Source organism: Leucopleurus acutus, assembly GCF_964270905.1.
Source record: "Leucopleurus acutus genome assembly, chromosome: 4".
In the NCBI taxonomy this organism is placed as follows: Eukaryota; Metazoa; Chordata; class Mammalia; order Artiodactyla; family Delphinidae; genus Leucopleurus; species Leucopleurus acutus.
In genome coordinates this window covers 95,749,976-95,765,208 of record NC_139146.1, presented here as the reverse complement: position 1 = coordinate 95,765,208, position 15,233 = coordinate 95,749,976, and positions in this window count along the sequence as shown.

Below are 15,233 nucleotides of genomic sequence, written 5' to 3'. Positions count from 1 at the left end.
AAGCGGGGCAGAATTGCAGGTAACTGATTTCAGGAGGTAGACTGGAATTGCATGTAAAGCATAGGAAAAGAGGCAGAACGTCCACAATGATGCACTTAGCCAAAAAGGGCGTATGTGTTTTTCCCTGAATATATTCAGGAAAAAACGCATACGCACTTTTGGGCCAACCAAGCAAGCTTGCAAAGGAAATCTGCACTACAATGAAGTCTCACTGCCCCCCGGTCAAAAGGGCCATCTGAAAAAAGTGTAAAATCCAGAAAGGCAGGACAGGCCAAGGAGAACTACGAGCCTTGTTATGCTGATGGGCGGGATGTAAATTGCCAGCAGCCACTCTGGAGAAGTGTATGGTGTTTCCTGAAACATCCAAAAAACAAAGCAACAGAGCCTAGGGCACTTCCACTTATGGTCCTATAGCTTAGGGAAATTAAAATCAAAAAGACACAGCCACCCCTAAATTTGGGCCGGCTCTGTTTACAAGAACCTCGTTTACCGTACAAATTCAATATCACAGAAAGCGAAAAATAGATAAAGAAGTTGTGGTACTTACGTACAATGCAATATCACTCAGCAATGAAATCTATGTCATCAGGCCCGTAGCAGCATAATGAGTGGATTCAGGTACGATGATTCTAAGTGAAATAAGTCACACAGAAAAAGAAACATCATAAGATATCACTACTACACGGAATGTAAACTTGGCTACACAGGAACTGAATTACAAAACAGATAAGGGTCTCAAATGTAGAAAACCAACTTATGCTTGCTTAAGGGGAAAGGTGAGTTGGGGTGCGGCATAAAACCAGAGATTGAAATTAGCACAGATACCGTTCCATAAGCCAAATATGTAATAGACAAGAGCTACTCCTTGCTCAACGAAGTGGACTCAACACCCCATATTAAACGCCTAAGAATATACCTGACTAGTAAGAATCTTAAAACCTATGGATTTATATGTCTCCAAAAGAGAATCAAGCGTGTGTACAGTGTCATAAACGCAGCAGTGATAGGATTGGTGAGGTTCGGTGAGCAAATGCAGACTCTTTGAAGTCATATTGCATGGTACACATTCCATGGGTCTCAACTCTCCATGTTTAAGGGATTCTTCCTTCAGCTAAAACATGCATGTGGAACCCAGAGTATGATCCACCGTGTGATCGGGAAACGTGTTGAAATGTGTCTCAGTTTTCGTCCCCTGGTACTCGGGTGCAACCTTCCAAACGCTTTACTAACACTCTCCCAACTTGGAGAGTCAGTGCCTTTAACCTCCTGTTTGGCCCAGTTCGCAATTTCTGTGGAAAATGAACAGGAATAGGGAGAACCAATGAGAGACTAGGTGGAGGTGTCTGAACGGGCAAATTTAACTCTCATTTCCCACCAGGAAGAGGAATTAACCAAAGGCTCAACATGCCATGCCGGAAACAACCTAGGGCCTGAAGCAATCCTGCGGTGTTGCGGCCAGCTCACAAGAAAGCGAGTTGAAGAAAGGAGCTCAGGGGCACTGTAATTCACAAACCTGCAGAGTTATAAATGACAGCTATCGTCCAAAAATATATTGAAGGAAGGCTGCCAAGAGGACTTGAAAGCGGGGTAGAATTGCAGGAAACCGATTTCAGGAGGTAGACTGGAATTGCATGTAAAGCATAGGAAAAGAGGCAGAACGTCCAAAATGATGCACTTGGCCAAAAAGGGCGTATGCATTTTTTCCTGAATATATTCAGGAAAAAACGCATACGCACTTTTTGGCCAAACAAGCAAGCTTGCAAAGGAAATCTGCACTACAATGAAGTCTCACTGCCTCTCGGTCAAATGGGTCATCTGAAAAAAGTGTAAAATCCAGAAAGGCAGGACAGGCCATGGAGAACTGAGAGCCTTGTTATGCTGATGGGCGGGATGTAAATTGCCAACAGCCACTGTGGAAAAGTCTATGGTGTTTCCTGAAACATTAAAAAAACAAAGCAACAGAGCCTAGGGCACTTCCACTTATGGTCCTATAGCTTAGGAAAATTAAAATCAAAAAGACACAGCCACCCCAAAGTTTGGGACGGCTCTGTTTACAAGAACCTCGTTTACCGTACAAGTTCAATATCACAGAAAGCGAAAAATGGATAAAGAAGTTGTGGTACTTACGTACAATGCAATATCACTCAGCAAAGAAATCTATGTCATCAGGCCCGTAGCAGCATAATGAGTGGATTCAGGTACGATGATTCTAAGTGAAATAAGTCACACAGAAAAAGAAACATCATAAGATATCACTACTACACGGAATGTAAACTTGGCTACACAGGAACTGAATTACAAAACAGAACAGGGTGTCAAATGTAGAAAACCAACTTATGCTTGCTTAAGGGGAAAGGTGAGTTGGGGTGCTGCATAAAACCAGAGATTGAAATTAGCACAGATACCGTTCCAGAAGCCAAATATGTAATAGACAAGAGCTACTCCTTGCTCAACGAAGTGGACTCAACACCCCATATTAAACGCTTAACAATATACCTGACTAGTAAGAATCTTAAAACCTATGGATTTATATGTCTCCGAAAGAGAATCAAGCGTGTGTACAGCGGCATAAACGCAGCAGTGATAGGATTGGTGAGGTTAGGTGAGCAAATGCAGACACTTTGAAGTCATATTGCATGGTACCCATTCCATGGGTCTCAACTCCCCAGGTTTAAGGGATTCTTCCTTCAGCTAAAACATGCATGTGGAACCCAGAGTATGATCCACCGTGTGATCGGAAAACGTCTTCAAATGTGTCTCAGTTTTCGTCCCCTGGTACTCGGGTGCAACATTCCAGACGCTTTACTAACACTCTCCCCACTTGGAGAGTCAGTGCCTTTAACCTCCTGTTTGGCCCAGTTTGCAATTTCTGTGGAAAATGAACAGGAATAGGGAGAACCAATGAGAGACTAGGTGGAAGTGTCCGGACGGGCAAATTTAACTCTCATTTCCCACCAGGAAGAGGAATTAACCAAAGGCTCAGCATGCCCTGCCGGAACCAAACTAGGGTCTGAAGCAATCCTGCGGTGTTGCGGCCAGCTCACAAGAAAACGAGTTGAAGAAAGGAGCTCAGGGGCACTGTAATTCACAAACCTGCAGAGTTATAAATGACAGCTATCTTCCAAAAATATATTGAAGGAAGTCTGCCAAGAGGACTTGAAAGCGGGGCAGAATTGCAGGAAACCGATTTCAGGAGGTAGACTGGAATTGCATGTAAAGCATAGGAAAAGAGGCAGAACGTCCACAATGATGCACTTGGCCAAAAAGGGCGTATTCGTTTTCTCCTGAATATATTCAGGAAAAAACGCATACGCCCTTTTTGGCCAACCAAGCAAGCTTGCAAAAGAAATCTGCACTACAATGAAGTCTCACTGCCCCCCGGTCAAAAGGGCCATCTGAAAAAAGTGTAAAATCCAGAAAGGCAGGACAGGCCATGGAGAACTGGGAGCCTTGTTATGCTGATGGGCGGGATGTAAATTGCCAGCAGCCACTCTGGAGAAGTGTATGGTGTTTCCTGAAACATCCAAAAAACAAAGCAACAGAGCCTAGGGCACTTCCACTTATGGTCCTATAGCTTAGGGAAATGAAAATCAAAAAGACACAGCCACCCCAAAGTTTGGGACGGCTCTGTTTACAAGAACCTCGTTTACGGTACAAGTTCAATATCACAGAAAGCGATAAATGGATAAAGAAGTTGTGGTACTTACGTACAATGCAATATCACTCAGCAATGAAATCTATGTCATCAGGCCCGTAGCAGCATAATGAGTGGATTCAGGTACGATGATTCTAAGTGAAATAAGTCACACAGAATAAGAAACATCATAAGATATCAATAATACACGGAATGTAAACTTGGCTACACAGGAACTGAATTACAAAACAGAACAGGGTGTCAAATATAGAAAACCAACTTATGCTTGCTTAAGGGGAAAGGTGAGTTGGGGTGCTGCATAAAACCAGAGATTGAAATTAGCACAGATACCGTTCCATAAGCCAAATATGTAATAGACAAGAGCTACTCCTTGCTCAACGAAGTGGACTCAACACCCCATATTAAACGCCTAAGAATATACCTGACTAGTAAGAATCTTAAAACCTATGGATTTATATGTCTCCGAAGGAGAATCAAGCGTGTGTACAGTGGCATAAACGCAGCAGTGATAGGATTGGTGAGGTTCGGTGAGCAAATGCAGACCCTTTGAAGTCATATTGCATGGTACCCATTCCATGGGTCTCAACTCTCCATGTTTAAGGGATTCTTCCTTCAGCTAAAACATGCATGTGGAACCCAGAGTATGATCCACCGTGTGATCGGAAAACGTGTTCAAATGTGTCTCAGTTTTCGTCCCCTGGTACTCGGGTGCCACATTCCAGACGCTTTACTACCACTCTCCCCACTTGGAGAGTCAGTGCCTTTAACCTCCTGTTTGGCCCAGTTTGCAATTTCTGTGGAAAATGAACAGGAATAGGGAGAACCAATGAGAGACTAGGTGGAGGTGTCTGGACGGGCAAATTTAACTCTCATTTCCCACCAGGAAGAGGAATTAACCAAAGGCTCAGCATGCCATGCCAGAACCAAAGTAGGCCCTGAAGCAATCGTGCGGTGTTGCGGCCAGCTCACAAGAAAGCGAGTTGAAGAAAGGAGCTCAGGGGCACTGTAATTCACAAACCTGCAGAGTTTAAATGACAGCTATCTTCCAAAAATATATTGAAGTAAGGCTGCCAAGAGGAGTTGAAAACGGGGCAGAATTGTAGGAAACCGATTTCAGGAGGTAGACTGCAATTGAATGTAAAGCACAGGAAAAGAGGCACAACGTCCACAATGATGCACTTGGCCAAAAAGGGCGTATGCGTTTTTTCCTGAATATATTCAGGAAAAAACGCATACGCCCTTTTTGGCCAACCAAGCAAGCTTGCAAAGGAAATCTGCACTACAATGAAGTCTCACTGCCCCCCGGTCAAAAGGGCCATCTGAAAAAAGTGTAAAATCCATAAAGGCAGGACAGGCCAAGGAGAACTGGGAGCCTTGTTATGCTGATGGGCGGGATGTAAATTGCCAGCAGCCACTCTGGAGAAGTGTATGGTGTTTCCTGAAACATCCAAAAAACAAAGCAACAGACTAGGGCACTTCCACTTATGGTCCTATAGCTTAGGGAAATTAAAATCAAAAAGACACAGCCACCCTAAAGTTTGGGACGGCTCTGTTTAAAAGAACCTCGTTTACGGTACAAGTTCAATATCACAGAAAGCGAAAAATGGATAAAGAAGTTGTGGTACTTACGTACAATGCAATATCACTCAGCAATGAAATCTATGTCATCAGGCCCGTAGCAGCATAATGAGTGGATTCAGGTACGATGATTCTAAGTGAAATAAGTCACACAGAAAAAGAAACATCATAAGATATCACTAATACACGGAATGTAAACTTGGCTACACAGGAACTGAATTACAAAACAGAACAGGGTGTCAAATGTAGAAAACCAACTTATGCTTGCTTAAGGGGAAAGGTGAGTTGGGGTGCTGCATAAAACCAGAGATTGAAATTAGCACAGATACCGTTCCAGAAGCCAAATATGTAATAGACAAGAGCTACTCCTTGCTCAACGAAGTGGACTCAACACCCCATATTAAACGCTTAACAATATACCTGACTAGTAAGAATCTTAAAACCTATGGATTTATATGTCTCCGAAAGAGAATCAAGCGTGTGTACAGCGGCATAAGCGCAGCAGTGATAGGATTGGTGAGGTTAGGTGAGCAAATGCAGACACTTTGAAGTCATATTGCATGGTACCCATTCCATGGGTCTCAACTCCCCAGGTTTAAGGGATTCTTCCTTGAGCTAAAACATGCATGTGGAACCCAGAGTATGATCCACCGTGTGATCGGAAAACGTCTTCAAATGTGTCTCAGTTTTCGTCCCCTGGTACTCGGGTGCAACATTCCAGACGCTTTACTAACACTCTCCCCACTTGGAGAGTCAGTGCCTTTAACTTCCTGTTTGGCCCAGTTTGCAATTTCTGTGGAAAATGAACAGGAATAGGGAGAACCAATGAGAGACTAGGTGGAAGTGTCCGGACGGGCAAATTTAACTCTCATTTCCCACCAGGAAGAGGAATTAACCAAAGGCTCAGCATGCCCTGCCGGAACCAAACTAGGGACTGAAGCAATCCTGCGGTGTTGCGGCCAGCTCACAAGAAAACGAGTTGAAGAAAGGAGCTCAGGGGCACTGTAATTCACAAACCTGCAGAGTTTAAATGACAGCTATCTTCCAAAAATATATTGAAGTAAGGCTGCCAAGAAGAGTTGAAAGCGGGGCAGAATTGCAGGAAACCGATTTCAGGAGGTAGACTGGAAATGCATGTAAAGCATAGGAAAAGAGGCAGAACGTCCACAATGATGCACTTGGTCAAAAAGGGCATATGCGTTTTCTCCTGAATATATTCAGGAAAAAACGCATATGCCCTTTTTGGCCAACCAAGCAAGCTTGCAAAGGAAATCTGCACTACAACGAAGTCTCACAGCCCCCCGGTCAAAAGGGCCATCTGAAAGAAGTGTAAAATCCAGAAAGTCAGGACAGGCCATGGAGAACTGGGAGCCTTGTTATGCTGATGGGTGGGATGTAAATTGCCAACAGCCACTCTGGAGAAGTGTATGGTGTTTCCTTAAACATCTAAAAAACAAAGCAACAGAGCCTAGGGCACTTCCACTTATGATCCTATAGCTTAGTGAAATGAATATCAAAAAGACACAGCCACCCCAAAGTTTGGGACGGATCTGTTTACAAGAACCTTGTTTACTTTACAAGTTCAATATCACAGAAAGCGAAAAATGGATAAAGAAGTTGTGGTACTTACGTACAATGCAATATCACTCAGCAATGAAATCTATGTCATCAGGCCCATAGCAGCATAATGAGTGGATTCAGGTACGATGATTCTAAGTGAAATAAGACACACAGAAAAAGAAACATCATAAGGTATCACTAATACACGGAATGTAAACTTGGCTACACAAGAACTGAATTACAAAACAGAACAGGGTGTCAAATGTAGAAAACCAACTTATGCTTGCTTAAGGGGAAGGGTGAGTTGGGGTGCTGCATAAAACCAGAGATTGAAATTAGCACAGATACCGTTCCATAAGCCAAATATGTAATAGACAAGAGCTACTCCTTGCTCAACGAAGTGGACTCAACACCCCATATTAAACGCCTAAGAATACACCTGACTAGTAAGAATCTTGAAACCTATGGATTTATATGTCTCTGAAAGAGAATCAAGCATGTGTACAGCAGCATAAACGCAGCAGTGATAGGATTGGTGAGGTTCGGTGAGCAAATGCAGACCCTTTGAAGTCATATTGCATGATACCCATTCCATGGGTCTCAACTCTCCATGTTTAAGGGATTCTTCCTTCAGCTAAAACATGCATGTGGAACACAGAGTATGATCCACCGTGTGATCGGAAAACGTGTTCAAATGTGTCTCAGTTTTCGTCCCCTGGTACTCGGGTGCAACATTCCAGACGCTTTACTAACACTCTCCCCACCTGGAGAGTCAGTGCCTTTAACCTCCTGTTTGGCCCAGTTTGCAATTTCTGTGGAAAATGAACAGGAATAGGGAGAACCAATGAGAGACTAGGTGGAGGTGTCCGGACGGGCAAATTTAACTCTCATTTCCCACCAGGAAGAGGAATTAACCAAAGGCTCAGCATGCCTTGCCAGAACCAAACTAGGGCCTGAAGCAATCCTGCGGTGTTGCGGCCAGCTCACAAGAAAGCGAGTTGAAGAAAGGAGCTCAGGGGCACTGTAATTCACAAACCTGCAGAGTTATAAATGACAGCTATCTTCCAAAAATATATTGAAGTAAGGCTGCCAAGAGGAGTTGAAAGCGGGGCAGAATTGCAGGAAACCGATTTCAGGAGGTAGACTGGAATTGCATGTAAAGCATAGGAAAAGAGGCAGAACGTCCACAATGATGCACTTGGCCAAAAAGGGCGTATGCGTTTTCTCCTGAATATATTCAGGAAAAAACGCATACGCCCTTTTTGGCCAACCAAGCAAGCTTGCAAAAGAAATCTGCACTACAATGAAGTCTCACTGCCCCCGGTCAAAAGGGCCATCTGAAAAAAGTGTAAAATCCAGAAAGGCAGGACAGGCCATGGAGAACTGGGAGCCTTGTTATGCTGATGCGTGGGATGTAAATTGCCAGCAGCCACTCTGGAGAAGTGTATGGTGTTTCCTGAAACATCCAAAAAACAAAGCAACAGAGCCTACGGCACTTCCATTTATGGTCCTATAGCTTAGGGAAATGAAAATCAAAAAGACACAGCCACCCCAAAGTTTGGGACGGCTCTGTTTACAAGAACCTCGTTTACGGTACAAGTTCAATATCACAGAAAGCAAAAAATGGATAAAGAAGTTGTGGTACTTACGTACAATGCAATATCACTCAGCAATGAAATCTATGTCATCAGGCCCGTAGCAGCATAATGAGTGGATTCAGGTACGATGATTCTAAGTGAAATAAGTCACACAGAATAAGAAACATCATAAGATATCAATAATACACGGAATGTAAACTTGGCTACACATGAACTGAATTACAAAACAGAACAGGGTGTCAAATGTAGAAAACCAACTTATGCTTGCTTAAGGGGAAAGGTGAGTTGGGGTGCTGCATAAAACCAGAGATTGAAATTAGCACAGATACCGTTCCATAAGCCAAATATGTAATAGACAAGAGCTACTCCTTGCTCAACGAAGTGGACTCAACACCCCATATTAAACGCCTAAGAATATACCTGACTAGTAAGAATCTTAAAACCTATGGATTTATATGTCTCCGAAAGAGAATCAAGCGTGTGTACAGTGGCATAAACGCAGCAGTGATAGGATTGGTGAGGTTCGGTGAGCAAATGCAGACCCTTTGAAGTCATATTGCATGGTACCCATTCCATGGGTCTCAACTCTCCAGGTTTAAGGGATTCTTCCTTCAGCTAAAACATGCATGTGGAACCCAGAGTATGATCCACCGTGTGATCGGGAAACGTGTTCAAATGTGTCTCAGTTTTCGTCCCCTGGTACTCGGGTGCAACATTCCAGACGCTTTACTAACACTCTCCCCACTTGGACAGTCAGTGCCTTTAACCTCCTGTTTGGCCCAGTTTGCAATTTCTGTGGAAAATGAACAGGAATAGGGAGAACCAGTGAGAGACTAGGTGGAGGTGTCCGGACGGGCAAATTTAACTCTCATTTCCCACCAGGAAGAGGAATTAACCAAAGGCTCAGCGTGCCATGCCGGAACCACACTAGGGTCAGAAGCAATCCTGCGGTGTTGCGGCCAGCTCACAAGAAAGCGAGTTGAAGAAAGGAGCTCAGGGGCACTGTAATTCACAAACCTGCAGAGTTATAAATGACAGCCATCTTGCAAAAATATATTAAAGTAAGGCTGCCAAGAGGAGTTGAAAGCGGGGCAGAATTGCAGGAAACCGATTTCAGGAGGTAGACTGGAATTGCATGTAAAGCATAGGAAAAGAGGCAGAATGTCCACAATGATGCACTTGGCCAAAAAGGGCGTATGCATTTTTTCCTGAATATATTCAGGAAAAAACGCATACGCCCTTTTTGGCCAACCAAGCAAGCTTGCAAAGGAAATCTGCACTACAATGAAGTCTCACTGCCCCCCGGTCAAAAGGGCCATCTGAAAAAAGTGTAAAATCCAGAAAGGCAGGACAGGCCATGGAGAACTGGGAGCCTTGTTGTGCTGATGGGCGGGATGTAAATTGCCAACAGCCACTCTGGAGAAGTGTATGGTGTTTCCTGAAACATCCAAAAAACCAAGCAACAGAGCCTAGGGCATTTCCACTTATGGTCCTTTAGCTTAGGGAAATAATAATCAAAAAGACACAGCCTCCCCAAAGTTTGGGACGGCTCTGTTTACAAGAACCTCGTTTACGGTACAGGTTCAATATCGCAGAAAGCGAAAAATGGATAAAGAAATTGTGGTACTTACGTACAATGCAATATCACTCAGCAATGAAATCTATGTCATCAGGCCCATGACAGCATAATGAGTGGATTCAGGTATGATGATTCTAAGAGAAATAAGTCACACAGAAAAAGAAACATCATAAGATATCACTACTACACGGAATGTAAACTTGGCTACACAGAAACTGAATTACAAAACAGAACAGCGTCTCAAATGTAGAAAACCAACTTATGCTTGCTTAAGGGGAAAGGTGAGTTGGGGTGCGGCATAAAACCACAGATTGAAATTAGCACAGATACCGTTCCATAAGCCAAATATGTAATAGACAAGAGCTACTCCTTTCTCAACGATGTGGACTCAACACCCAATATTAAACGCCTAAGAACATACCTGACTAGTAAGAATCTTAAAACCTATGGATTTATATGTCTCCGAAAGAGAATCAAGCGTGTGTACAGTGGCATAAACGCAGCAGTGATAGGATTGGTGAGGTTCGGTGAGGAAATGCAGACTCTTTGATGTCATATTGCATGGTACCCATTCCATGGGTCTCAACTCTCCATGTTTAAGGGATTCTTCCTTCAGCTAAAACATGCATGTGGAACCCAGAGTACGATCCACCGTGTGATCGGGAAACGTGTTCAAATATGTCTCTGTTTTCGTCCCCTGGTACTCGGGTGCAAAATTCCAGTCGCTTTACTAACACTCTCCCCACTTGGAGAGTCAGTGCCTTTAACCTCCTGTTTGGCCCAGTTTGCAATTTCTGTGGAAAATGAACAGGAATAGGGAGAACCAATGAGAGACTAGGTGGAGGTGTCTGGACGGGCAAATTTAACTCTCATTTCCCACCAGGAAGAGGAATTAACCAAAGGCTCAGCATGCCGTGCCAGAACCAAACTAGGGCCTGAAGCAATCCTGCGGTGTTGCGGCCAGCTCACAAGAAAGCGAGTTGAAGAAAGGATCTCAGGGGCACTGTAATTCACAAACCTGCAGAGTTATAAATGACACCTATCTTCCAAAAATATATTGAAGTAAGGCTGCCAAGAGGAGTTGAATGCGGGACAGAATTGCAGGGAACCGATTTCAGGAGGTAGACTGGAATTGCATGTAAAGCATAGGAAAAGAGGCAGAACGTCCACAATGATGCACTTGGCCAAAAAGGGCGTATGTGTTTTTTCCTGAATATATTCAGGAAAAAACGCATACGCCCTTTTTGGCCAACCAAGCAAGCTTGCAAAGGAAATCTGCACTACAATGAAGTCTCACTGACCCCCGGTCAAAAGGGCTACCTGAAAAAAGTGTAAAATCCAGAAAGGCAGGACAGGCCATGGAGAACTGGGAGCCTTGTTATGCTGATGGGCGGCATGTAAATTGCCAACAGCCACTCTGGAGAAGTGTATGGTGTTTCCTGAAACATCCAAAAAACAAAGCAACAGAGCCTAGGGCACTTCCACTTATGGTCCTATAGCTTAGGGAAATTGAAATTAAAAAGACACAGCCACCCCAAAGTTTGGGACGGCTCTGTTTACAAGAACCTCATTTACGGTACAAGTTCAATATCACAGAAAGCGAAAAATGGATAAAGAAGTTTTGGTACTTACGTACAATGCAATATCACTCAGCAATGAAATCTATGTCATCAGGCCCGTAGCAGCATAATGAGTGGATTCAGGTACGATGATTCTAAGTGAAATAAGTCACACAGAAAAAGAAACATCATAAGATATCACTACTACACGGAATGTAATCTTGGCTACACATGAACTGAATTACAAAACAGAACAGGGTGTCAAATGTAGAAAACCAACTTATGCTTGCTTAAGGGGAAAGGTGAGTTGGGGTGCTGCATAAAACCAGAGATTGAAATTAGCACAGATACCGTTCCATAAGCCAAATATGTAATAGACAAGAGCTACTCCTTGCTCAACGAAGTGGACTCAACACCCCATATTAAATGCCTAACAATATACCTGACTAGTAAGAATCTTAAAACCTATGGATTTATATGTCTCCGAAAGAGAATCAAGCGTGTGTACAGCGGCATAAACGCAGCAGTGATAGGACTGGTGAGGTTCGGTGAGCAAATGCAGACCCTTTGAAGTCATATTGCATGGTACCCATTCCATGGGTCTCAACTCTCCATGTTTAAGGGATTCTTCCTTCAGCTAAAACATTCATGTGGAACCCAGAGTATGATCCACCGTGTGATTGGGAAACGTGTTCAAATGTGTCTCAGTTTTCGTCCCCTGGTACTCGGGTGCAACATTCCAGACGCTTTCCTAACACTCTCCCCACTTGGAGAGTCAGTGCCTTTAACCTCCTGTTTGGCCCAGTTTGCAATTTCTGTGGAAAATGAACAGGAATAGGGAGAACCAATGAGAGACTAGGTGGAGGTGTCCGGACGGGCAAATTTAACTCTCATTTCCCACCAGGAAGATAAATGAACCAAAGGCTCCGTGTGCCATGCTGGAACAAGATTAGGGCCTGAGGAGATCCTGCGGTGTTGCGGCCAGCTCACAAGAAAGCGAGTTGAAGAAAGGAGCTCAGGGGCACTGTAATTCACAAACCTACAGAGTTATAAATGACAGCTATCTTCCAAAAATATATTGCAGTAAGGCTACCAAGAGGAGTTGAATGCGGGGCAGAATTGCAGGGAACCGATTTCAGGAGGTAGACTGGAATTGTATGTAAAGCATAGGAAAAGAGGCAGAACGTCCACAATGATGCACTTGGCCAAAAAGGGCGTATGCGTTTTTTCCTGAATATATTCAGGAAAAAACGCATACGCCGTTTTTGGCCAACCAAGCAAGCTTGCAAAGGAAATCTGCACTACAATGAAGTCTCACTGCCCCCCGGTCAAAAGGGCCATCTGAAAAAAGTGTAAAATCCAGAAAGGCAGGACAGGCCATGGAGAACAGGGAGCCTTGTTATGCTGATGGGCAGCATGTAAATTGCCAGCAGCCACTCTGGAGAAGTGTATGGTGTTTCCTGAAACATCCAAAAAACAAAGCAACAGAGCCCAGGGCACTTCCACTTATGGTCCTATAGCTTAGGGAAATTAAAATCAAAAAGACACAGCCACCCCAAAGTTTGGGACGGCTCTGTTTACAAGAACCTCGTTTACGGTACAAGTTCAATATCACAGAAAGCGAAAAATGAATAACGAAGTTGTGGTACTTACGTACAATGCAATATCACTCAGCAATGAAATCTATGTCATCAGGCCCGTAGCAGCATAATGAGTGGATTCAGGTACAATGATTCTAAGTGAAATAAGTCACACAGAAAAAGAAACATCATAAGATATCACTACTACACGGAATGTAAACTTGGCCAGACAAGAACTGAATTACAAAACAGAACAGGGCCTCAAATGTAGAAAACCAACTTATGCTTGCTTAAGGGGAAAGGTGAGTTGGGGTGCTTCATAAAACCAGAGATTGAAATTAGCACAGATACCGTTCCATAAGCCAAATATGTAATAGACAAGAGCTACTCCTTGCTCAACGAAGTGGACTCAACACCCCATATTAAATGCCTAAGAATATACCTGACTAGTAAGAATCTTAAAACCTATGGATTTATATGTCTCCGAAAGAGAATCAAGCGTGTGTACAGCGGCATAAGCGCAGCAGTGATAGGATTGGTGAGGTTCGGTGAGCAAATGCAGACCCTTTGAAGTCATATTGCATGGTACCCATTCCATGGGTCTCAACTCTCCATGTTTAAGGGATTCTTCCTTCAGCTAAAACATGCATGTGGAACCCAGAGTATGATCCACCGTGTGATCGGAAAACGTGTTCAAATGTGTCTCAGTTTTCGTCCCCTGGTACTCGGGTGCAACATTCCAGATGCTTTACTAACACTCTCCCCACTTGGAATGTCAGTGACTTTAACCTCCTGTTTGGCCCAGTTTGCAATTTCTGTGGAAAATGAACAGGAATAGGGAGAACCAATGAGAGACTAGGTGGAGGTGTCCGGACGGGCAAATTTAACTCTCATTTCCCACCAGGAAGAGGAATTAACCAAAGGCTCAGCATGCCATGCCGGAACCACACTAGGGCCCGAAGCAATCCTGCGGTGTTGCGGCCAGCTCACAAGAAAGCGAGTTGAAGAAAGGAGCTCAGGGGCACTGTAATTCACAAACCTGCAGAGTTATAAATGACAGCCATCTTGCAAAAATATATTAAAGTAAGGCTGCCAAGAGGAGTTGAAAGCGGGGCAGAATTGCAGGAAACCGATTTCAGGAGGTAGACTGGAATTGCATGTAAAGCATAGGAAAAGAGGCAGAATGTCCACAATGATGCACTTGGCCAAAAAGGGCGTATGCGTTTTTTCCTGAATATATTCAGGAAAAAACGCATACGCCCTTTTTGGCCAACCAAGCAAGCTTGCAAAGGAAATCTGCACTACAATGAAGTCTCACTGCCCCCCGGTCAAAAGGGCCATCTGAAAAATGTGTAAAATCCAGAAAGGCTGGACAGGCCATGGAGAACTGGGAGCCTTGTTATGCTGATGGGCGGGATGTAAATTGCCAACAGCCACTCTGGAGAAGTGTATGGTGTTTCCTGAAACATCCAAAAAACCAAGCAACAGAGCCTAGGGCATTTCCACTTATGGTCGTATAGCTTAGGGAAATAATAATCAAAAAGACACAGCCTCCCCAAAGTTTGGGATGGCTCTGTTTACAAGAACCTCGTTTACGGTACAGGTTCAATATCGCAGAAAGCGAAAAATGGATAAAGAAATTGTGGTACTTACGTACAATGCAATATCACTCAGCAAAGAAATCTATGTCATCAGGCCCGTGACAGCATAATGAGTGGATTCAGGTATGATGATTCTAAGAGAAATAAGTCACACAGAAAAAGAAACATCATAAGATATCACTACTACACGGAATGTAAACTTGGCTACACAGGAACTGAATTACAAAACAGAACAGGGTGTCAAATGTAGAAAACCAACTTATGCTTGCTTAAGGGGAAAGGTGAGTTGGGGTGCGGCATAAAATCAGAGATTGAAATTAGCACAGATACTGTTCCATAAGCCAAATATGTAATAGACAAGAGCTACTCCTTGCTCAACGAAGTGGACTCAACACCTCGTATTAAACGACTAAGAATATACCTGACTAGTACGAATCTTAAAACCTATGGATTTATATGTCTCCGAAAGAGAATCAAGCGTGTGTACAGTGTCATAAACGCAGCAGTGATAGGATTGGTGAGG